This window comes from Pongo abelii, chromosome 1 (assembly GCF_028885655.2).
Source record: "Pongo abelii isolate AG06213 chromosome 1, NHGRI_mPonAbe1-v2.0_pri, whole genome shotgun sequence".
NCBI lineage: Eukaryota > Metazoa > Chordata > Mammalia > Primates > Hominidae > Pongo > Pongo abelii.
The window spans coordinates 233,336,294-233,363,019 of record NC_071985.2 but is presented as its reverse complement, the minus strand read 5'-3'; the positions used below and the strand labels follow the sequence as shown (position 1 = coordinate 233,363,019).

Genomic DNA, 26,726 nt, shown 5'->3' with positions numbered 1-26,726 from the left:
GGAGTTTCACTTCCAGATGATGCAGAATCATGTCTAGTGAGTACTGGTACTGCAAATTTAGAAAATTAAAAATATGATTACCAGAAGTGACACAGACTTAGATCATATTGGAAACATCTGAGGTACCGTACGTGGGGATGTCCAACTAGCAACTGGGTATACAATTCGAGTTCAGAAAAGATATCTAAGCAGAAGATAAATATGTGGAAAGTATCAGAATTTGTAAGGTACTTGTAGTCATCACAGTTTAAGAGATTGAAAGAAAAAAGGAACAAATGCAGAATCTACAGAAACACTGACCAAGAGAAACTTTCTAAGACTATTCTACAAATAAAGCTCAGTGTTAATAAGTATACTAATATAATCATATTCATAGTTCTATAAAGAAAAATTCAATTTTGCACATAGACATACACAAGGTACTTTTAGAAACACATTCCAGGTTTCCATTTCTGCATGTAAGAAGCTTGAAAGTCATCATTCCATCTTAACAACAAACGAAAAGTGGAAGAAACGGAAAAATCAGCAACTCTTCTTGGATCTGTAAGGGAGGGAGAACACAGGACAATCCACTGCCCCAGGATTGGAGATATAGACAGGGAAAAAGAACAGAGATTCACTAGCAAAAACCACCATGGGAACCAGTGCAAGAGTAGGAAATTCTGAATTGTAACTGACAAATTGTGAGAGGTTCAGTGTGAACAACTCCAAAAGTTAAAAACTCTGGGGGGACCCAGTCATAGGGGTGACTCCACAGTATTGTGAAATTTATCTCTAGGAGCTTAAACAGGCTCCTACAGTAAATATTGGAGGTAGCTCCCCTCCTGCTTCCACCTGCCCTCCTGCTTCCACCTGCAGGCAGGAGCGGAAAAGGCAAATCATTCTGAAATACGAAAGAGCACTGCATTGTTTCTTACCAGGCCTGCCCTGGGGAGAGACTACTTCACCAGAGCCCAGGCCTGCCCTGGGGAGAGACTACTTCACCAGAGCCCAGGGCTACCCTCGGGAGAGACTACTTCACCAGAGCCAAGGCCTGCCCTGGGTAGAGACTACTTCACCAGAGCCAGGCCTGCCTTCGGAGAAACTACTTAACCAGAGCCTAGCCTGGTGTGCTATTGACAGCTTCAATGACCTAGGTGAAGGGAAACACCCAACTCCAACCCACTCTAGCCATCGTGTCCCACCTAAAATAGAAGGAAAAAAAAGAGCAACACTTGTGAAGTTCACAGTTCAAAAGGAAGAAGAGCTCATGAAAAGAATAAGCCCTATTGACGGGACTACAGCCCACTTCGGCTATGGTCTACAAGTTTTTGTCCCCCAAAATCTTTATTTGGAAGCCTGACCTCTAATTTTACTGCAAGATTTGGAAGATACAAATTCAAGTGATTGCCAAGGTTGGACTATTGGGAGATACCTGTTTTGATGACAAACACTGAGACCACACAATCGACCAGGCCAAAGTTATCTAGAAAAATGAGCTCACACATGGAAAAGTTTGGAACCTAGCTGTTCCTACTGTGTTTTCCAAAACTTAGGGACATCTGCCTTATAGGACTGATGCTGCTCTCAAGTACACACACGGTAATCCTTTCGTTTAAGTAGAGACACTCCCAGCACCAAACTCTCCCCAGAGAAAAGGGCCACCCAGACCATCCTGCTGCTGGATCTCACTCTGTCACCCAGGATGGAGTATAGTGGCAAAATCATAGACCACTGTAACCTCATGGGCTCAAGTAAATCCTCCCTCTTCAGCCTCCTAGGTAGCTAGGACTACAGAAGTGTACCACTATCCCAGCTAATTTTTTGGTTGTTGTTTTGTAGACATGAGGTCTCACTGTGTTACCCAGGCTGGTCTTGAACTCCTGGCCTAAGGCAGTCTTTCTGCCTCAGCCTCCCAAAGTGTTGGGATTGAAGACACGACCTACAGTGTCTTCAATATGGAACATTTTCCATATTCACTTATATTTCTATGGACATTTAGGTTGTTTTAATATCTTGCCATAATTCATCTTCAATTTACTTTTGTGTATGGTGTAAAATATGGGTCCAATTTTTTGCAGGTAGATAACCAGATTTACTGAAGAGTTTGTTTTCTTGTGTGTATTTGTATGTATTTGTTGAAAATTAGTTCACTCAGGCCAGGTTGACTGATATATTTCTGACCTCTCTATTCTGTTCCATTGGTCTATGTGTCTGTTTTTATGCTAGTATCATTCTGTTTTGATGACTACAGCTTTGGTAGGTAGTTTAAAATCAGGAAGTATAACGCCTCCAGCTTTGCCTTTCTTACTCAAAATTGCTTTACTCTTTCATGATTCTAAACGAGAATTTTTTTCTATTTTTGTGAAATATGCTGTTGAAATTTTGATAGAGGCTGATTTGAATCTGTATATCACTTTGGGCAGTATGGATGTTTAAACAAACCTTTTTCAGGAACACAACATATTTTTGTTTTATTTGTGTCTCCTATAATTGCTTTCATTAATATTTTACAGTTTTTGATGTACAGATCCTTCACTTTCTTGGTTATATTCATTCCTAAATACTTTGACATTTGTTAAATGGATTTATTTCTGGATTTTTGTCAGACATATTGTTAGGGTACAGAAATGCAAGTGATACTTTTGGTACATTGATACAATATCCTGAAACATTACTTAATTAGTTTATTAGTTCAGAAAGTTATTTGGTGTAATGAGGAGCACAATGGACTGTCATTACACATTAAATGATAGCTTCTGTTAGTATATCACAGTGCCCCAAAATATGATCTGCTGTATTTTTGCTGTTACAAAGTCAGTCGCATTTTTTAGTCCTAGTATTTTTTCTTCTAAAATATTTCTGTCTGTCATTTGCTAATAATGTGTATCCTCTGCTTACTGTTCAATTGTGCTACCCATTTATCTTCAAGCCTAGTTAGTCCAACTTTCTAACAAAATTTCTAACAATGGTATGTTCATTTATTGTAAACCTAAATAGTAAATTTGTATGATAGTTTTACAGTTACCAAATAGGATTCAAAACATGTCAATCTGTCACTACTAATGAATCTCTGGGTTCCTAATTTTAAACTCTTATGTATCATGTCTATTAAATATGTATGTACAATGGCCTAGAATCATGCCTAACATATCTTATGCACTAAGTATCAATCAAACCAATTTTTAAAATTATCATCTTCATATTATTAAAAATGATTTAGAGAGAAGAAAAAGATACAGGTCATATACCTGGATCTACATAAAGGAAGAGCAGTAAAGAAACAATAAATGAGGGTATCTTAACCAATCTACATATTATTGTGTACAAATATATACAATTACATACACATGCATGATTATGTGTGCTTATATATAGTTGAAATGAATGATGACAGCGACACAAGGGACAGGAAGATGGAAGAGAAAAATTATGTTGGAAGACAGTCACACTATTTGTGAAGTGGTATAGTATTATTTGAAACTGGACTTGTAAGTGCATATTGAAACCCTAGGGCAACTAGTATAAAAAGTTTAAAAACATACAGCTATAAAGAAAATACATGCTAAGAAAGAAGAGAAAATGGAATCATAAAATGCTCAGTTAACATCACAAAAGGCAGAAAGAGTGGAAGACAAAACAATATAGGAATAATAACAATAACAAATATGGCAGATATTAATTCAACTATATCAATAATCACTTTGAATGTCAATGGTCTAAATGCACCAATTAAAACAGATTGTCAGAGTGGATCAAAATACAAGACCCAACTATATGTTGTCTACAAGAAGCCCATTTTAAATATAAAACCACACATTAATTAAAAGTAAATAGAGAAAAATATACAATGCTAACAATAATCAAAAGAAAGCAGGAGTGGCCAGGTGTGGTAGCTCACGCCTGTAATCCCAGCACTTTGGGAGGCTGAAGTGGGTGGATCACTTGAGGTCAGGAGTTCAAAACCTCTCTGGCCAACATGGTGAAACCCCGTCTGTATTAAAAAAAAAGTACAAAAATTATCTGGACATGGTGACAGGCACCTGTAATCCCAACTACTTGGGAGGGTGAGGCAGGAGAATCGCTTGAACCCAGGAGGCAGAGGTTGCAGTGAGCTGAGATTGCACCATTGCACTCCAGCCTGGGCAACAAGAGTGAAATTCAGTCTCAAAAAAAAAAAGAGTAACTATATTTCACACAAAGTAGACTTCAAAGAAAGAAAGTTATCATGGATAAAGAATGGTACTTCATCACGACATAGCAGTTAATCCTCCAAAAAGATGACAATCCTTAATGTCCATGCTCCTGACAACAGACTGTCAAACAACATGAGGCAAAAACAGAACTAGAAGGAGAAATAGATGGATCCACTGTCACAATTTGAGACATCAGCACCCCCCATCAGAAACAGATCTAGCAGGCAGAAATTAGTAACAATATAGTTGAATTCAATATCAATATACATCAACTGGATACTAACAGAGCAGGAGCACCCGTCACCTCAGACAAACACTGCCACTTTAAGTTCCAGCTCCCTTCTTAGCCTCATGCATTTCAAGGAAATCACTTCTCTTCTAACTACAAGCAGCCAGAAAGAGCAGACAGTAAAACACTGATAAGACAGCTCAGGCCCAGAGGGAGGTGGGGGGAAAGTCTCTTGGGTAAAGTTTAACTGCCAAACTTCACCCTCATACAATAGGCCCAGTAAAATGTGGGCCTTAGTGCACCCTGCAGGTGCACTAAGATACAAAAGCTAAAAGCAGACTCAGGGGACAAGCCTACAGCTGCAGAAAGATGTATGGGGACAGACACACAACTCTCCCTCCCAGATAAGCACAATACGGACACAGAAGCAGTCCAAGCCTTAATCAACTCTCCCACCCTGAATCCTTAAAAACTCTTAGTCTGTAAGAGAGTGTGCCTCTGACCTAACTTGGCCAGAAGGCGTCTCTCAGGTTTGTTTTCTCTAAAATAAATGTCTTAACTGGCAAGACACCTTTCATGTTTCTCTCCTCTTTCTTTAATTCTTACAAATACAATTCTATTTATAGACTTCATCCAACAACAGTAAAATATACATTCTTTTCAGGCTCAATAATCACCAAGATATATCACATTGTGGACCATAAAACACCCTTTAACCAATTTAAAATAACAAATCTTGCCATTTGCACTCTTAGACCACAATGAAATCAAACTTAAAATTAGCAATAGACAGACAAGTGGAAAATCTCTAAATACAGTAAAATAAAAGAACCTCTTCTAAATAATGAATGGATCAAAGAAGAAATCTCAAGAGAAATTAATATTTTATTTTATTATTTATATATATTTTTAGAGACAAGGTCTCACTGTCACCAAGGCTGGAGTGCAGTGGCATGGTCAAAGCTCACTGCAGGCTTGAACTCCTGGGCTTAAGCAATCCTCTCACCTCAGCCTCACAAGTGGCTGAAAATACAGGCACATGTCTCCCTGCTAACTTTTTAAAATTTTCTTGGAGAGACAGGGTCTTGCTATAGCTGCTGAAGCTGGTCTCAAACTCCTGACCTCAAGTAATCCTCCTGCCTTGGCCTCCCAAATCTCAGCCTCCCTGGCTGAGATTACAAGTGTGAGCCATGCCTGGCCTAATAAGTATTTTCACTAAATAAAAATGAAAATAAAAACACAACTTATCAAAATGTGTAGAACACAGCAAAAGCATGGCTTAGAAGAAAATTTATGGCATCGAATGCATATGTTAGAAAATAAGAATGATATAAAATAAAGGAAAAAATGAGCAGATTAAACTCAAAGTAAGAAGAAAATAAATTATTGCAGAAATCAATGAAATTGAAAACAGAAAAATCAAGAGAATATTATTAATGACAAAGCTGGTTCTTTTAAAAGGTCAATAAAATTAAAAACCCTATAGCCAGGCTAAGAAAAAAAGACAGAAACTAATAATATCAGAAATGAAAGAGGGGTTACCACCACACATCCTGTGGACATTAAACAGATAATAAGGAAATACTATGAACAACTCTGTGCACACATCTGATCATCTAGTTCAAATGGATCGCTTCCTTGACAGACACAATTTACTGAAACTCACACAAGAAGAAACACACAATCCAAATAACCTATTATTTTAATAACCTTCAAAACAGAAAGTACCTGACCCAGATATATTCACTGGTAAATTGACCAAATATTTCAGGAAGAAATTATACCCATTTCCCATAATCTATTTCAGAGGATAGAGGCTGTTGAAATACTTCCTAGTTCATTATGTGAGGCCAGCATTATTCCAATGACATTTCAAAATAGAAAATCACAGACCATGATCTCCCATGAAAATACATACAAAAATCCTCAAAAACACTAGTACATCAAATCCAACAATATATAGAAAGAATCATACACCATCACCAAGTGGGATTTATTCTGGAGATACCAGGCTGGTTCAACATTTGCAAATCAATTAATGTAATTCATTACATCAAGAGACTGAAAAGGAAAAATCACATGATCAAGCTAAGAGGGGAACTTCCTGAAATTAATAAAGAATATCTACAGAAAACTACAGGGAACGTCATACTTAATAATGAGAAACTCAAAGCTTTTCCACAATATCAGGAGGAAGAAAAGGATGTACTCTCTCATCACCCCTTTCAATATCATACTGAAAATACTAGCTAATGCAATGAGGCAAGAAAACACAATTAAAGGCATACAGCTTGGGAAGGAATAAATAAAACTTTGTTCACAGATGACAGGATTGTCTATACAGAAAATCTAAAAAATTAAAAAAGAAAAAAGACCAAACTGAAAAAAGAAAACCCTCCTGGAACTGAAAAGCAAGATTACAGAATACAAGGTTAAAAGAGAAAGTCAATCACTTTCCAATGCACCAGCAACAACCAAGTGCAATTTGCTATGAAAACACAGTACTACTTATATTTAGCACCCAAAAGATGAAATACTTATGTATAAATTTAACAAATGTAACAGGATCTATATGAGGAATACTATAAAACCTTAATAAACAAAATAAAAGTAAACCTGATTCTAAAGTTCACATGGAGAAGCAAAAGACCAAGAATAGTCAATTACTGAAGCACAAAGTTGGAAGACTAACACTACCTAACTTTAAGCCTTATTCATTAATCAAAATGCTGTGGTATTACCCAAAAGTAGGCAAACATAACAATGGAACAGGATAAAGAGCCCAGAAATACACCCACCTAAATACACTAAACTGATACAATAAAGCGAAGTTGCTGTTTTCAACAAATGGCATGGGGACAACTAGAAATCCACATTTAAAAAAACAAAAAACAAAAAACCAGAATCTAGACATAGCTCTTATGCCCATCACAAAAATTAACTCAAAATGGATCACAGACTTCAATGTAAAATGCAAAAGTATAAAACTGTAGAAAATAACAAAGGAAAAAACCTAGACAATCCTGGGAAAGGAAATGACTTTTTAGATATAACACCAATGTCAAGATCCATTTTAAAATGATTCATAAACAAGACTTCATTAAAATTGAAAACTTCTGTTCTGCAAAAGCCAATGTCACAAAAATGAGAAGAAAAGCCACAGATTGGGAGGAAATATCTGCAAAAGACACATCTGAGAAAGAGAATGTTCTACAAAACATCTGATAGACTGTTACACAAAACATCTGAGAAAGAGACTGTTCTACAAAACATCTGAGAAAGAGACTTTTACACAAAACATCTGAGAAACAGACTGTTATACAAAACATCTGATAGAGACTGTTACACAAAACATCTGAGAAACAGACTGTTACACAAAACATCTGAGAAAGAGACTGTTCTACAAAACATCTGAGAAAGAGACTGTTACACAAAACATCTGAGAGACTGTTACACAAAACATCTGAGAAAGAGACTGTTACACAAAACATCTGAGAGACTGTTACACAAAACATCTGAGAGACGGTTAATACAAAACATCTGATAAAGAGACTGTTACACAAAACATCTGAGAAAGAGACTGTTATACAAAACATCTGATAAAGAGACTGTTACACAAAACATCTGAGAGACTGTTACACAAAACATCTGATAAAGAGACTGTTACACAAAACATCTGAGAGACTGTTTACACAAAACATCTGAGAAAGAGACTGTTATACAAAACATCTGAGAAAGAGACTGTTACACAAAACATCTGAGAAAGAGACTGTTATACAAAACATCTGAGAAAGAGACTGTTACACAAAACATCTGATAAAGAGACCATTACACAAAACATCTGATAAAGAGACTGTTACACAAAACATCTGAGAAATAGACTGTTCTACAAAACATCTGAGAAAGAGACTGTTAAACAAAACATCTGATAGAGACCATTACACAAAACATCTGATAAAGAGACTGTTCTACAAAACATCTGATAAAGAGACTGTTATGCAAAACATTCCAAAAACTCTTAAAACTCACATCTGATAAAGAGACTGTTATGCAAAACACTCCAAAGACTCTTAAAACTCACATCTGATAAAGAGACTGTTATGCAAAACATTCCAAAAACTCTTAAAACTCACATCTGATAAAGAGACTGTTATGCAAAACACTCCAAAGACTCTTAAAACTCACATCTGATAAAGAGACTGTTATGCAAAACACTCCAAAGACTCTTAAAACTCACATCTGATAAAGAGACTGTTATGCAAAACATTCCAAAAACTCTTAAAACTCACATCTGATAAAGAGACTGTTTCACAAAACACTCCAAAAACTCTTAAAACTCACATCTGATAAAGACACTGTTATGCAAAACATGCCAAGAACTCTTAAAACTCACATCTCATAAAGAGACTGTTATGCAAAACATTCCAAAAACTCTTAAAACTCACATCTGATATAGAGACTGTTACGCAAAACATTCCTAAAACTCTTAAAACTCTACAGTAAGAAAACCACCGAATAAAATAGACCAAAGACCTTAACAGATACCTCACCAATGATGAGAAACATATAGGAAATAAATATATAAAAGAATGCATTATATTGTGTAACATTAAGGTAACATATTAAAATAATGAGATACTGCTACATACCTAGTAGAATGGCCAAAATTGGGAGCACTGACAACAACTGACAGTGAGAATGCACAGCAACTGGAACTCTCATCCAGATTGTGGAAATGCAAAATGGTACAGTCACTCAGTTGGAAGACAATTTGGTTGTTCTTACAAAAGTAAACATATTCTTACCATATGATCCAGCAACTGCACCCCTTGGTATTTACCCAAAGGAGGTGAAAATAAATGCTAGCCTAAAAACCTGTAAACAGGGATTTATAGCAGCTTTATTCAAAATAACTAAACTTTGGAAGCAACCAAGATGCCCTTCAGTAAGTGAATGGATAAACTATGGTACACACAATGGAACATAATTCAGCACTAAAAAGAAATGGGCTATCTTGTCCTCAAAAGATGAGGAAACTTAAATGCGTATTACTAAGTAAAAGAAGGCAGTCTGAAAAGGCTGCTTACTATACAACTGCAACTATGTAACATTCTGCAAAATGATGGAGATGGTTTGCAGGGTTAAGGGGATGATATGTAATAAACAGGAAGAGCAGGGATGACTTTCAGAACAAAGTGTTCTGTGAGGTACTATAAGGCTGGATACATGTCATTATACATTTACTCAAACCCATAGCATGTAAAACCACAAGAGTAAACCCTAATGTAAACTATGACCTTTGGACAACTATGATGTCTCAATGTTGGTTCCTCATTTTAACAAAGGTACTACTATGGTGGGGGGAGGAGTTGAAAAGGGTGAAGGCTACATATATATGTGGATCAGGGTATATGGGACATCTATGTACTTCTTAATGCTGCTGTGAAATTAAAACTGCCTTAATAAAGTGTATTTATTTTTTAAAAGAATCTAACCATCTAAAAATGTTTTTAATAATAAAAATTAAATGAATATTAAAAACCACTTCCCCATTTGTAATAAGAACTCTCAATAATAATGAATGCATAAAGAAAATGTGGTCTATACATGCAATATTACTCAGCCTTAAAAAGGAAGAAAACCTTGCCATCTGCAAAAACATGCACATACCAGAAAGATATTGTGCTAAGACATAAGCCACACAGGAACAAAGTATTATATAATCCCATCTGCAATAGTCTACATGTATGTATTCCCCTCAAATTCCTATGTTGAAATCTAATCACCAAGGTGATAGTATTAGAAGGTGAGGCCTCAGGGGAGTGATGAGGTGAGGGCTCTTCCCTCTCGAATGGACACGGAGTGCATTCATTCTCTGCCACTCTTTTGCCTTCCACCATGTAAGGATGCAGGAAGAAGTCTCTCACCAGGCACCAGATGATGGTGCCTTGATCTTGGACTTCCCAGCCTTCAGAACTGTTAAGAATAAATTTCTGTTCTTTATTAATTACCAAGTCTGAAGTATGTTGTTGTTCCAGCACAAATGAAGCCATGCTTCCTGTACAGCCTGTGGAACTCCACATATATAAAAATGTAAAACAGTTAAACTTACAAAAACCTAGAGCCGAATCGTGGTTACCAAGGGCTGATGGGGAAGGGTAACTGGGGAGGTATTTGTCACAGGGTATAAGTTTTAGTTATGCAATGAGTAAGTTCTAAATATCAAATCTACAGATCAAAGCATATAGTTAATATGGAATTGCATACTTAAAAATGCAATGAGTAAGTTCTAAATATCGAATCTACAGATCAAAGCATATAGTTAATATGGAATTGCATACTTAAAAATGTGTTAAGAGGATGGTATTGTTTTGATTTGTTTACTTGCCCAAATCTCATGTCAAATTGTAAGCCTCAAGGCTGGCTGGAGGAGGGGCCTGGTGGTAGGTGACCGGATCAGGGGGCAGACTTGCCCCTTGCTGTTCTCGTGTTAGTAAATTTTCATGAGATCTGGTTGTTAAAAGTGTACACCACCTTCCCCTTCACCACCCACTTCCTCCTGCTCCAGACACATAGGACGTGCCTGCTTCCCCTTCATCTTACACCATAACTGTAAGTTTCCTGAGGCCTCCCCAGCCATGCTTCCTGTACAGCCTGTGGAACTGTGAGTCAATTAAACCTCTTTTCTTTATAAATTACCCAGTCCCAGGTAGTTTCTTATAGCAATGGGAGAACGGACTTATACAGAGAATATATCTTATGTCAAATGGTTATATCCCAAAAGGGGCAGGGAGCAGGGGGAGAAACTCGTGGAGGCAAAGGTTGTTTATCACACTGTTTGTGGTGATGGTTCCATGGGTGAATACTTATCTCTACACGTAGGTATATTTTGCATGTGGAAGGAATGTAAATAATTTGTAGCCTGAGGGAAAACTGTGTTTTATTAAAGACTGCTACAGATTCTCACTATTCCTCTTATTGAGAGGTAGAAGCTAATTAGTCTCTAATCTAATACCGTGTGTAAAGGAAGAGAGAAGGATGTAATTTTATTTTGTATTTGTTAAGCTTGAGGTGCCTTCCGGATAGCTACAAAGAATCATTCAATGGAGAGTTGAACCTGTGGTCTAGAGCAGTGATCCCCAACCTTTTTGGCACCAGGTTTTGTGAAAGACAATTTTTCCATATACCAGGGTGTGAGGGGGGATGGTTTTGGGATGCAGCTATTCATCAGGCATTAGATTCTCATAAGGAGCAGGCAACCTAGATCCCTCACATGCATAGTTCACAATAGGGTTCATGCTCCTATGAGAATTTAATGCTGTCATTCATCTGAGAGGAGGCAGAGTGCAGGCAGTAATGCTTGCTTGCCTGCCACTCACCTCCTGCCATGCAGCCCAGTTCCTCACAGGCCACAGACTGGACCGGTCCACGGCCTGGAGGTTGGGGATCCCTGGCCTAAAGTCCGGAGAAGTCCATGCTGGAGAGAAACACAACTGCTACACCACAGAGAGCAGAACTGGTAAAAAATGAACAACCAACAACAAGAAAAGAACTGCACAGTGGGATGGATGGGGAATTGGATGAAACAATTGGATAAGCTATGTAAAGGAGAAGTAGAAGAATTCAGGAAAAAAAGACAAGCAGCATCAGTGAGATCATGATAGAAACTAACACAGAAGAATTTCCAGGAGAAGATAATGAACAATAATTTGAAATGCAGGAGTCCCCCCTTATCCATGCGGGATACATTCCAGGTCCCCTAGCAGATCCCTGAAACTGTTTATAGTACCAAACCTTATATACACTATGTTTTTTCTTATATATACATACCCTTGACAGTTTAATTTATAAATCAGGCACAGTATGATATTAACAACAATAAAATGGAACAATTATAACAACATACTATACTAAAAGTTATAGGAATGTGGTCTCTCAAAATATCTTATTCTACTGTATTCAACATATTCAAAATATCAAAATATTCAAGATATTCAAAATATCTTATTGTCTTTTCTGTCTGCAGTTGACTACGGGGAACTGAAACCACAGAAAGCAAAACTGTGGATAAGGGGGATTACTGTACGGCACAAGATTCAAGTAAGGCAGACTACAGAACAGCCATTGGGGTTGCATATAATTTAGGTTAATGGTGAGCATTAGAATAAACCAATTAAGACTACACTGAATGAAAATGCAAGTTAGCAGTGGAAATATTTGTCAGAAAATACAATTGTGAACAATCTGCCACAAATTCTCCATGTACAGATGAATTGACAGAAACGTATGGGGGGTTAGTTAAGGACCTGTGGTCAACTCAATCCTCCAGATGTTCTAAGTTTTAGCCATGAATCAAGTAGGGCCTTCCAAAAGCCGTCTGGGACCGCACTGTTTCAGCAACTCCAGAAAAACCTCATTACGGGAGTTATGCTTTAGCACTAAGTGACTGTTTCTACCACAAAATGCTAAAAGTGTTTATTTCCAGGTTGGCAGTAAAAAAACTTTTCACGACATCATCTCTACGACCAATGCAGTCAGTGTTCCAGACTTTGGTGAGAGCAAGTCTTCCTGTCCCATGAGAATGCAGCATGCACTCCTTCCAGGTTCCATTCCAATCATGTAACAAATGTGACTGCCTTTTTGTTGCAGCATCAGAAAGACCAGAGACACATTTGTACTCAAGTTCCACGGCTTATAACCTGCATATGTCTACATGCCAGCATTATTTTATTTATGTGCATTTCCTTTAACCTGAATTTTACTTATTTCTGTTTTTTCATTGTAATCCGTGGACTCCATAAAGGCAAAAAATACAATGTAAAACAAAGTGAGGAATATATAAACAAATGACTCACCAGAGATTTATTCATCGTTTGTTGATCATGGAAATGCATAGAGCACTCTGGAAGCATAGCTGGGAGAACAGTCGAATGGAGTGGGTTAAGCAGAGAACCGATGTGGCTTGGTCCTAGATTATCTTGTCCAAAACGCTCTACACAATAGCTGGAAAAGACTAAAACAACAACAAAACCTCCCTGTGACAGAATATTCATTCATGCCTCAATAAGGGACAACAAATATCCCACTGAAGATGTACCCACAAGAACATTAATTAGTAGAGATACATACAATTTATTTTGGGATTAATGAAAACATGTATTACCTACTGATTAAGGGACAATTAATTTATCCAAAGAAACAATGTAATAATTTAAACCAAAGAAATATACATTTAGTCTTCAATGAAATTAATATTGTAGAAATATAATTCAGCTGCATTATCTATTTCACTACTAATATGGAGATTCTACACGATTCCATATAGGTGTTTCCACTAGAATACACCTTGCTTTTATACCTTCGCATCATTGAAAGGATTCATGTTTTATATATCTATGCATCATTGAAAGGATGCATCTTTTATATACCTAAGCATCACTGAAAGGATGCATCTTTTATATATCTACGCATCATTGAAAGGATGTATGTTTTATATACCTAAGCATCACTGAAAGGATGCATCTTTTATATACCTACTCATCATTGAAAGGATGCATCTTTTATATACCTACTCATCATTGAAAGGATGCATCTTTTATATACCTACGCATCATTGAAAGGATGCATTTTTTATATACCTAAGCATCATTGAAAGAATGCATCTTGCAACCCAACATTTTTTGCCCACAATTATATAGGGGGAAAAATGTACATATTGTATATTTCTTGGGCTATACTGTTTTAGTAATGTTTCCTAGTGACAAGTCTCCCTGTATCTAAGACCTCATAGAGTGTGCTCTCATAATGAATGGAGCTCTGGCATTTGACTTGCTTTGGCCAATGGGACATAGAGAATATGATGAAAATATATGTTGGAAAAGTACTTGCCCACTGGTGCTTGCCTTCTTGGACAAGTGTCAGCATGAACCACCAGACATGTGAGTGAAGGCACCAGATGACTAAAGCCTCATCTGTGATCCAGACAACATTAGCAAAGGAAATGCCCAGGTGAACACACGCCAAAATGTGAATCAACAGAACTTCTATCAAATAAAGCGGTCACTTCTTTTTAAGCCATTGAGTTCCGTTGGTTCTTTACACAGAAAACAGTAACTGATACACCTAAGCCACCAGAACTCAATGTTTTTAAGAAAATCATGTGAAGGAGATAATGTGAAATTACTTGTCAAATACAATCACTAGAACATCACAACCTCGTGTAGAAGTTTTGCAAATCACAATAAATGCCAACTTGATGGAAATCAGTGAGACTGCTGGTGCAAAATTATAAAAAGCAACTCTTTGCATATTAGTAAATTGTGTTTTAAGGTTCTTTACATCATAAAAATGTCTGTTGACTTTCAAAAAATACACAAAAAGGATCTCTTACAAAGTGAGCATTGTACTGTATTTTACTTACATTTTAAGATACTGGTTGGAATAGAAGTGAGACACTGTCTAATCTTCCCTTTTTAAGTATGTAAAATATGCTATTGTTTTCCTACAGAATTATAATTTCCAAGAACAGATTACTGACACTGAGCAGGAAACAATTGTGTTATTTGTCCTTGAGGTCACATAATTCAAAGAAAGAGTTGGGGATAAAAAGGAAAAGAGATGGTTACGGAAATGTTTCTGCTTGGTTGATTGGTTGGTTGGTTGGTTTCGAGACAGAGTCTCATTCTGTCACCCAGGGTGGAGTGCAGTGGCACAACCACAGCTCACTGTAACTTCGCCCTCCTGGGCTCAAGTGATCTTCCCACCTCAGCCCCCCAAGTAGTTGGGGCCACAAGTGGATGCCACCACAACCAGCTAAATTTTTTTTTTTTTTTTTTTTGTGAACACATAGGGTCTCCCTATGTGACCAAGGCCAGTCCCAAACTCCTGGGCGCAAGCGATCCTCCTGTCTGACCTCCCAAAGTCCTATGATTATAGCTGTGAGATACTACACCCGGCAAGGGAATGTACTTTATTATTATTTTTTCCAGTGGGAGGGGTGAGCAGGCAGGGAGGGGCTGAGGAAGTACTTTAAAGCAATGTTTGTTCTTAGTTGACTTCAGTGTCAGCAAAAATCTAAAAAGAAAAAAAAAACTTTTGACTTAATTGGGGCAAAATGAGTAACACTAGCCAAAAAGTCAGGATGCATAACATCTGTATATCATGTGACCCTGGCAAGTCACAGCTCCTCAAAGCCAGATTTTTTTCATGTTTCTCATAAGGTAGAAATAGTTTGGCTAACCCTTACTGAACTACCAGGAAGAGCTACCAGGATAGATGGAGCTTCCGCATATCACTGGAAGCTGAATTTCGTGACAGGCCTTTTTTTTTTTTTTTTTTTTTGAGAAACAGAGGCTCGCTCTGTTGCCCAGGCTAGAGTAGGGTGGCACAATCTCGGCTCACTGCAACCTCCGCCTCCCCAGTACAAGTCATTCTCTTGCTTCAGTTTCCCAAGTAGCTGAGACTATACAGGTGTGCACCACCATGCCCAGCTAATTTTTGTATTTTTTAGTAGAGACAAGGTTTTACTATATGTTGGCCAGGCTAGTGTCGAACTCCTGACCTCAGGTGATCCTCTTGCCTTGGCCTAGACTACTTTTAAGAAAGTTCAGCCACTGGAAACAATGAGAAAAGATTGAAGGAATGAAAGTGTCTTTACAGAGTACTCCAGACAGATCCTCTCAGGTATAACAGGATATTTTTCCACCGAAGACCACACTATTAAGTCCTCTCCAATAAGTAACATCTTTTTGGCCCCTGCCTGTCATTCGCAGCCAAACTCCCCTGTTCCTTCTGAATGTTGGTCCAAACCTTCCGCTACCACCCGGTGTTTGAGAGCTATTGGATAAGGTCTTACCAACCAAATCTGGGCCATTCTGGGGAGTGGGAAAATAACTGCTTAGGTCATACAAACTGGAATCTTCACCTGTGACACTTCCTCTGCTTTGAAGTACCAGTGAGAGGGTTAGTCCAAAGAGGTGTTCTTTTAGGTGGGATTCCTAAAAGGCGCCCTCCTCCAAACTTTGTAACACCTACTTTATTACAAAGAAAACAGGACCATCATCTGGGACCCCCAACTTCCCTAGAAACCAGATCTTGTATAAACTCCTATAAACTAAAGCCGGGATGGGATGCGTAGGAAGGGGACACAAGCAGAATCTTCACTTGCTGAAAAGACACCGGGAAACCCTACTAATACACTCGCCAAGTAGTAGGACGGTCGGTGTGCACGCGCTTCATACTCCTCGTCTGGGAATGAGGGGCATCTCCCTAGAACTTCCGTATGCTGACCTTACAAGGGCGTGCATGGAACGCCGCACAAGGTTCATGCAGTGCGGGAGCGCAGCCTCCCCGCAGACCTCCCAGGCTCGGGTGGCCTGCAGACCCCGTCCCCGCGCCACCGGCTTCGCCCACCCGCTCCGGCGTCTCTGGAACTGGCTTCTGTACCGGGATCCCACGCCCGCCCTCCCAGCAGCGCCGCCCTTTCAGCGCCAGCCTGGGTCCGCGACACGCACCTGCGCATCAGGCCCCGCCCCCCTGAGATGTGCCCGCGCCTCTGCTCCCACCAACTGTGGCACGTCAGCCCCGCCTCCCTATGGTGCCTCCAAGCCCGCTGTCTCCTCTTTCATCCTACCACCGACCTGCAGGGACGAAGAGACCCCAACCCCAGAGCTTCCAGAGCACCCTCTCCATTGCGGCAGGAGCCGGAATTCTCTAGCGGAAGATGGCGGGCGTGGGCGGGGTGGCGCATGCGCAAAGAGCCCTTCCCGCCGTCGTGTGCTGGTGACGTCATTGGAAGCCAAGACTGCGTTTCCCACAGACATTGCGGTATTGAAGCGGGAAATTCTGTTCCAAGCGGGAGCCGAGGATGGATCAGGATTGGTGTCTATCCGCCTGACAGACGTGGAATCTGGTTATTAAATCCTGGTTTGACAACCAGGCACATTGCAGGAATATTGGGAAAATTCGAATGCGGACCAACTAGTCAATTATATTAGCAAGTAATCTTACTTTTTTTTTTGGTTCTAAGTGTTGCTGTCACAGAAAAAACTTTTTTTTTCTTTTTAAACGGATTCTCCCTCTGTCTCCCAGGCTGGAGTGCAGTGGCGGGATCTCAGCTCACTGCAGCCTCCACCTCCCAGGTTCAAGTGATTCTCCTACCTCAGCCTCCAGAGGAGCTGGGACTACAGAAATGCACCACCACGCCCAGATAATGTTTGTATTTTTAATAGAGATAGGGTTTCCACATGTTGGCTAGGCTGGTCTTGAATTCGTGGCCTCAAGTGATCTGCCCACCTTGGCCTTCAAAAGTGCTGGACTAGAGGACTAGAGAGACTAGAGAGACCAATATGAAATAGAGGACTCCAGAGACTGGAGAGACCAATATGGAGAACAGGACGATTGTTTATTTTAGGGTATGTAGGGTCCAGCCCCAAAGGGTTGGTGGGTTTTCTCCTCATGTGCAGAGACAAGAGAGCATAGAAATAAAGACACAAGACAAAGAGATAAAAGAAAAGACAGCTGGGCCCGGGGGACCACTACCACCAAGACGCAGAGACTGGTAGTGGCCCCGAATGCCAGGCTGCGCTGATATTTATTGGATACAAGACAAAGGGGCAGGATAAAGAGTGTGAGCCATCTCCAATGATAGGTAAGGTCACGTGGGTCACGTGTCCACTGGACAGGGGGCCCTTCCCTGCCTGGCAGCCGAGGCAGAGAGAGAGAGGAGAAAGAGAGAAACAGCTTACATTATTATTTCTGCTTATCAGAGACTTTTAGTACTTTCACTAATTTGCTACTGCTAACTAAATGGCAGAGCCAGGTGTACAGGATGGAACATGAAGGCGGTCTAGGAGTGTGACCATTGAAGCACAGCATCACAGGGAGATGGTTAGGCCTCCGGATAACTGTGGGTGAGCCTGACATCAGTCAGGCCCTCCACAAGAGGTGGAGGAGTAGAGTCTTCTCTAAACTCCCCGGGGGAAAGGGAGACTCCCTTTCCCGGTCTGCTAAGTAGCGGGAGTTTTTCCTTGACACTGACGCTTCCACTAGACCACGGTCTGCCTGGCAATGGGTGTCTTCCCAGGCGCTGGCGTTACCGCTAGACCAAGGAGCCCTCTGGTGGCCCTGTCCGGGCATAACAGAAGGCTCGCACTCCTGTCTTCTGGTCACTTCTCACTATGTCTCCTCAGCTCCTATCTCTGTTGGCCCAGTTTTTCCTAGTTTATGATTATAGAGTGAGGATTATTATAATATTGGAATAAAGAGTAATTGCTACAAACTAATGATCAATAATATTCATATATAATCATATCTAAGATCTATATCTGGTATAACTATTCTTATTTTATATTTTATTATGCTGGAACAGCTCGTGTCCTCGGTCCCCTGTCTCAGCACCTGGGTGGCTTGCCGCCCACAGGGTATGCACTGGATTCGTGGATTCATATCTAAAAAACTGAGCATTGAACAAAGACTGAGCGGGGCTTTTCTAAGCAAACTTACAGAAGCGAAACAAAAGCAGTTAATCCTACAGTGACAGGTCACGTAATCTATAGCATAACTGTTGACTTGGCATAACTTGTGGCCTTGAATAGCTAGTGGCCTTGTAGCTGCATCGAAAGAAAAATAAGAACTGGCTAAATACAGAAATTTGTAAAACATCATCATGCTTAAGAAGCCAGGGAAAAGAGTAACAGTAAAGGAATTTGTCTTTCTCTCTTGTTTTTTTTCTTTTAACCTTGCTCTGGGAGTGGGGGTTGTCTGGAGCCTACTCTTTTGGCCTTGACTTCTCAAATGGTGTTATAACTGTCTTTGAAGTGAGCTTACTAGGCAGAGGAAAACTTGTTCTTTTCTTTTTAACCTTTGCCTTGCCTGTTACTTCTCTTGGAGTGAATGAATGCACATTTATTTTTAAATTTCTGCCTCAGTTTCCTCCTTTTGATGCCTTTTATAAAAGAAGTTTAATAGAAGGCATCACTATTACTTAACTCTTCCTGAAGAGACAAGTTTTCTTCTTTAGGCACAGGCTGATATTTATATAGCTCCATTAGCTGAGTGGTAGTTTGCCTAGCTACTGTTGCCTCTATAGCTGACTGAGTGCTTCTAACAAGGAGGGGTAAGAGGCAAGGGAGTATTGGGCAAACTCTTAGTATGGCCAGGACTATTCTTATTAAAGTCTTGAATCCACTGAAGGAGGAAAACCAGCCTCCAAAGAGGGAATCTGGAGACTACCTTTTCCAAGTTTGAACTGGAACATGGGGTAATTCTCTCATTCTTGCAGTTATTTCTACAATTGCCTTTCCATTGTCATCAATTTCCAGGCAGAAATTAGTTAGATTGAACTTTCCACATACTCCTCCTTCCTGGGCTGGGAGGTAGTCTAAAGCTAATCTGTTCTGATAAATAGCATTCTTCATTTTGTGGCTTGCTGGGCCAGTAAATCTAATGCATTTGCTGTTTCATTAGTGATCATTTCAAGTACTGCCTGCAAACTTATGATGCGGCTAAGCATGTAAATAGGAGTGCAGTACCCTCACGACCTATCTTGTGCCTAGGTAGCTGGCCTATAGTATTGAATTATTCTTTCAGGGGGCCGATCTGTGTCTTTCTAATTTCCTATTTCTATATCTCTTTTTATGTCTGCATCTCTTTTGCTTCTTCTAACTCCATCATAGACGGGAAACCTTAAAGTTTGTCCCTGTTGCAGTGGGAGTAGGAAGAAACATGGTCTAATTGTTTCAAACACACAGGACTTTGTCCATTTAGCTGGCAACTGTCGATATGCCTGTGGCTTACAGATGCCAATAAAGACCAAGGGGTGCTTGCCAAGTGTTTGGAGATTCAAGCTGATACCAGGTGTGGTTTAGAGGAAAGAAACAGGAGAACTGATTTGGATGAGGTGCTTTGGAGTCATCTCTGCCTCGCCACAAAATTTTCTTTAGTGTTTCATTATAATATTGCTGTCCTAAGCAGGTTAGTTCTCCTACTGCGTCTGTAAAAGCCTTTCTTCAGGGAGCAACACAGTATCTCCTGATAACAGAAGTTTTTAAGAGCTAGACACTTGAACTTGTGGGCATCTGTTCAGGGGAAGAGTCTATTAGAGTTAAATTATCTTGTGGCATTAACTCTTTTGCTTCCTAAGGCCACTGGTCTCCTACGTTAGTCTTTCTACAAATGTAAGGAAATGCCTAGGCTGCCGGCAGTGTTTTCAGTCAGCTGAGCAAACAGGTTTTTGGCTAAAGGAGTAGGCTCTGGTAACTTCTGGTCTACCTGCTTATAGAATGATTTAAAGAGTTGGAACTGTTGCTGGGCTGGATGGGTCCGGGTTCTTTTTTGATAACATATAGGTAGATTGCTGGGTATGTGTGTATATACATATGTATGGGGTAACCTGCAGTCTACATGGGTAAGTCTAGCTTTAGAATGGTGAAATTTATAGGATTACAGGTTTTTGCTTCACAATCTGGTTTCACCAGCATTTTGGTAAGCATAATTGACCTTTGCTGTGTGCTAGGGTGCTGCGATATGCAATGCCAACAATCTTTTTCTGGGGTCCTAGGGGAACAACGTGGAGTTACTCTTGGCATGCATACATATTTGTAGTCATTTCTATAGTATCTTTCTAAAGGTAGGTTACCACAGACAGGGGAGTCTTGGTCTGCTGCCTGACAAGCCTCAAAATACAGAGAAATAGGCCCTTGGTAAAAGGGAGGGACCCTGGTTTGGTTTAAGAGGGGACCTTCCTTTGACCTCTCATGATGAGTCTCTTGGCAATATTTCTTCAGTAGCTGCTTGAGTGTCTGGTTCATGCGTTCTACTTTTCTTGAACTTTGTGGCTAATAGGCTGTGTGTAACTTCTATTTTATTTTTAACAGTCTTGTTAAATCTTGCACTATTTCAGCTACAAATGCTGGCCTATTGTCTGACTTTAAAGTTAGAGGCTGTCAAAACCTAGGGATAATGTCTTTTAGTAGTACTTTAGTCACTTCTCGTGCTTTTTCTGTCCTGGTGGGGAAAGCCTCAACCTATCCTGAAAAAGTGCAAATAAACGCTAGCATAGACTGATAGCCTCTGCCATGGGGCATTTTGGTAAAGTCCATAAGCAAGTTTTCACAAGGCATGAAGGCATGGCTCCTTCTCCTGTTCAGTTTCTTAGAGGAGGGGTTCTTTTTTTCTCTCTCTTTTTTTTTTTTTTTTTGTAATTTCATATAATGGCTTAGCCATCAGTGAGAAATTTATAATCTAGATACAGCAGAATCTTGCTGCTTTCAACTTCTAATGTGACGATGGGCTCTTGGAGGCCTAATGAGAAGGAGTGTGTTCTGTTTTAGTCCTCACATCTTTCAGCTCCTGCTAGCCTGATCAGATCAGTATCTGGTTCCTCTAAGGTGCAGCAGCCTTTGGCCAATGGCCTCTTTGTCTCATGGCCTTGGCCATTTCTTTCATTGCCTTCTGGACATTCATCTTTCTAGTGTCCTTTCTTTTTGCATCTCGCACACTGATACTTCTCTAGCCTTGGTCAACTTTCAAATCCTTGTCTGACTTGACTTCTTCTACATCCACGTCTGCATCCACGTCATCTTACATTGGTAATCTCTTTTTCTATAAGGGCTGCTGCCAACAGATCTTAAGCCTCCAATCTGCTTCTTTCTTTGCCTCCTGGTCACAGTTAACATACACTTTGGTGGCTACATCTACAAGCTGGATGACATTCATACCTGCAAAACTTTCTAACTTCTTCTTCTTTTTTTTTTTTTTTTGGACAGAGTTTCACTCTGTCGCCCAGGCTGGAGTGCAGTGGCACGATCTTGGCTCACTGCAACCTCTGCCTCCTGGGTTCAAGCAATTCTCTGCCTCTGCCTCCCAAGTAGTTGGGATTACAGGTGCCCACAACCACACCCAGCTAATTTTTTGTATTTTTAGTAGAGACGGGATTTCACCATCTTGGCCAGGCTGATCTTGAACTCCTGACCTCGTGATCCACCTACCTTGGCCTCCCAAAGTGCTGGGATTACAGGCGTGAGCCACCGTGCCCAGCCAAAACTTTCTAACTTCTTAAGCTTTCGTTTGATATCACTTTGGGCCTGTCCTACAAATGATGTATTCACTATACACTGATTTTCAGTGGCCTCAGGGTCAAACGGGGTGAAAGCCGGTATGTCTCACAGAATCTTTCATAAAACTGGCTAGGGCTCTCACCACTTCCTTGAAGCACTTCTGAAATCTTCTTTATCTTAATGGCTTTCTTTCCATCATCTCAGCCTTTGCAGAAGTGCCTCTTGGTACCTCTGCATACCCCCTGGGACATGTGGAGGAAGAATCTCTGTTCTTTCTGGCAGCTCCTGCAAAACTGACTTTTCTTGCTCTCTTTGGGACTTCTTTAACTCTGTGTCTGCCAGTGAAGCTGCTCTTACTTTCACTCTTGGCTGGGCTCAGGCCACTCTTGTTTCACAATAAGCTGCTAAACAGGGCTGCATCCAGGTTGGTCTTGTCTATGCTATATTTAACCGTGAATCAATATAAGGAAATTGATCTAGATGCCTTGGGTGTCCTCTGACTCTTGTCACCACCTTAAATACACAGCCAATTATTTCCTTATCTATAGTTCCTTCAGTCGGCCATCTAACACTAAAAAAAGGCCATTCTAATTCACAGAGAGTTCTCAACCTCTGTGGGGTTAGCTTAACTCCATAATCCTCTGCAAAACCTTTCTTAAAGTTCTGTAACATGCACTCTAATGGGGTAAGTTTTGATGACTTTCTTCCTATTCTTTCTTTTATGGCACAGCACACTCTTTCCTCTCATTTCGGCCTACTATACCATCTCCTATTAGGGGAGTTTTCAGAGGCTGCTTGGCTTTGGAGAGTTCCTTATTCCTGCTACAACTCTGAGCTTTAGGGCAGTTCTTATTAGTCATATGCAGATCACTACTGTTCGTAGTCGGCCTTACACTGCTTGGAGCACACTGTCCACGCTAAGAGAACTGTGACTCCTTACTTCACGGCTGATGAGCTTAATTAGGCCTTTTCATTCACACACTTTCACACACTTCTCTACTCCTAGGTACACCCCTGTGTACCTAACTGGGGTGGCAAGCCACTCTCACCATCTCTAGTTTCTTTTTCTTAACAGACTCAGCAAGCCAGTCTCACATCTTGTGTTTGTTGGGGTGTGAGTTTCATCTGAATTGGTGAGCCTTTCTCACAGCCTTTAGCCTCTCTGGGTTGGAATATTAGGCACACTTCGGGAGGTGATCAGGCTCCTTTTCCGCCCTTATGGGGTGGGTCCTGCCTTGGGCCTTAAAACTTTACCGCAGTTCTTGAAGCACACTGTTTCTGGAATCATCCTGGAGCCTTTCTTTAGGTTCTGTTGCACTGCTGGGTAGGGGCGCCGGGTCACGTGAAAGCCGATCTGCTCTCTGGGCTGAAGCTCTCCTGGTGGTGCCTGGGGTCACAGGTCTCCTGAGGCCGGGGCTGCAGCCCCTAGAGGCAAAGGAGACAGTAAACTTGCCGTCTCTGCTCCCTTCATGGTTGCCAAAAATGTTGCAGGAAACTGAAGACGAGAGAGGCTGATATGCAGAACAGGAGGGTTGTTTATTTAAGGTACGCACCAGCTCAGCTTTTTTTTTTCTTTTTTGAGATGGAGTCTGGCTGTTGCTCAGGCTGGAGCCCAGTGGTGCAGTCTCAGCTCACTGCAACCTCCGCCTCCTGGGTTCAAGTGATTCTTGTGCCTCAGCCTCCTAAGTAGCTGGGTTTACAGGCACGCACCATCACACCTGGCTAATTTTTGTGTTTTTGGTAGAGACGGGTTCTCACCATGTTGGCCACGTTGGTTTCGAGCTCCTGACCTCAGGTGATCCACCCACCTTGGCCTCCCAAAGTGCTGGGATTACAGACATGTGCCACCATGCCTGGCCCACTTCTCCTTTTCTAATCTGGATGGCTTACATTTATTTCTGTTGCCAAATTGTCCTGGCTAGCACCTCCAGCACAATGATGAATGGATGTAGTGAGAGTGGATTTATCTGTCTTGTTCCTGATCTTAGCATATAAGTATACAGGCTTTCAACATTAAGTATGCTGTTGGCTGTGGTTTTTCATATGTCCTTTATTAGTTTAAAGATGTTCCCTTCTTTCCTTCTTTGTTGAATATTTCATCATGAAAGGATGTTGGATTTTGTTTCTGCAACTATTGAGATGACTGTGGTTTTGCTTATTGTGTTGGTATAGTGTATTATATTAAATAATTTTTGGCTGCTATCCAACCTTCTGTACTTGGGATGAATCCAACTTGGTCATGAGGTATAATTATTTTTACATGTTGCTATATTCTGTTTGCTTGTATTTTATTTATTTTATTTTATTTTATTTTATTTTATTTTATTTATTTTTTGAGACAGAGTCTTGCTGTGTCACCAAGGCTGGGATGCAGTGGCATGATCTTGGCTCACTGCAAGTTCCACCTCCTGGGTTCATGCCATTCTCCTGCCTCAGCCTCCCGAGTAGCTGGGACTACAGGTGCCCACCACCACGCCTGGCTAATTTTTTGTATTTTTAGTAGAGACAGGGTTTCACTGTGTCAGCCAGAATGGTTTCGATCTCCTGACCTTGTGATGCCCCCGCCTCAGCCTCCCAAAGTGCTGGGATTACAGGTGTGAGCCACTATGCCTGGCCTCTCCATTTGCTTGTATTTTATTGAAGAGTTTAGCATCTGTATTCATAAGCTATATTGGTCTGAATTTTTCTTTCCTCGTGATGTCTTCGTATGGCTTTGCTATCATGGTAATACTGGCCTCATAGAATGAGTTGGGACATGTCTCTATCACTTCTATTTTTTGGAGAGTTTAAAAGAATTGATCCTAAATCTTCTTCAAATATTAGACAAAATTCACCAGTGAACTTTCTGGGCTAGGGCTTTTCTTGGTGTGGAGTTTTTTCTTTATTAATAATTCAATCTCTTTGCTTATTACGTCTAGTGAGAGCATTTTTTATTGCATCAGTGTCACTGGTTTGTGTCTAGGAATTTTTCCATTGTATCTAAATTATCTAATATTTTGGCATACCATTGTTCATATTATTTTTCCTTAAATGTTCTTTTCTTTTTGCAATGCTGCTAGTAATATATCCTCTTTCATTTCTGATTTTAGTTACTTGAGTCTTCTATTTTTCCTAGTCAGTCTAGAAAAATGTTAGGAAAACTCCCTGCCAGAACTGAGCTATCCTACACAATGGAGAGGAAGTTCTCAGACCAAAGAAAGAGATAGACCACTCCAGGCTGGTAGATAGTCAAAGATTTATTCAGGAGGAACTTACTGGGATAGTCTTGGCAGCTGAAAGATGACACAGGTCTCCACATTTGCAGTGCAGGCCTGTCTAACCTTTTATATCATGAAAATAACAAGAGAAAAAAGAAAAAAAGCCATCTAAATAGCTTTCTTAATTTATTTACTTTCTACTTAAAGGAATTGTTCGGGTTTCCTACAATCTAGTCAACAGTTTTAGGTGAGGGGATGCAGGGGGATGTTCCTAGCAACAGCAGTTATCTTGGTCCTCCAGTTCCTGTGTCCTACAACTCACTACTTCTTGGTTGTATACCCAGAATACATTTTCATGACAATAAGGTTTGTCAATTGTGTTAAGCTTGTTTGAATGTGCTTCTGGTTTCATTGTTTCTCTCTATTGCTTTTCTATTCTCTGTTTCATTGGTTTCTGCTATGATCTTTATTATTTCCTTCCTTCTGCTTACTTTAGCTTCCATTTGCTCTTCTTTTCCCAGTGTCCTTATATCAAAAGTTATGTTATTGATTTGAAATAGTTCTTTTTTATTATCTGTATTTACAGCAATAAATTTCCTTGTAAGCATGTCTCTAATTCTTTCATTAAGTTTTGTATGTTGTGACTTCATTTTCATTCCTCTAAGTATATTTTCAAATTTCTGTTTTGATTTCTTCTTTGATTAGTAATTTGTATGTGTGTTGTTTAATATCCACGTATTTGGGTTTCCCTACTTTTTTGTTATTAATTTGTAATTTCACTCTATTGTGATTGGAGTACATGCTGTTCAGTTCCTTTAATGGCCTAGTGTAGAGTCTATGATGGACAATGTTGATAAGCCCTTGAGAAGAATGTAGCTTCTCTTGTTGTATGGAATGTTTTGCATGTGTTTTTCAGGTCTAGTTGGACTATGAAGTTGTTTGAGTCTTCTGTTTCCTTGTTGCTTTTCTGCATAGTTTTTCTATCCATTAGTCAAAGTGCAGTATTGAAGTCTCCAATCATCATCAATTTTGACTGTCATTTCTGTCAGTTTTTGTTTCATGTACTTTG

The 26,726-nt window shown here is 40.0% G+C and overlaps 1 protein-coding gene across 9 annotated transcripts in view; it reads right to left on the bottom strand.

Moving 5' to 3' along the window:
• Window positions 1-17,145, bottom strand: part of LOC100450477 (zinc finger protein 25) — a 36,618-nt gene extending 19,473 nt beyond the window's left edge. For 3 of the 9 annotated variants that reach the window (XR_010137233.1, XM_063716287.1, XM_063716288.1), the window contains exons 1-2: window positions 17,043-17,134; window positions 13,260-13,417 (exon numbers count right to left, since the gene is read on the bottom strand). The gene's annotated coding sequence lies outside the window, so the exon portion shown is untranslated. Of the gene's footprint in view, window positions 1-13,259; window positions 13,418-17,042 lie in introns of all 9 variants that reach the window. The other 6 variants (XR_010137231.1, XR_010137234.1, XR_010137223.1 and 3 more) reach the window with 4 other exon arrangements.
• Between the last annotated feature and the right edge of the window lie 9,581 nt (window positions 17,146-26,726).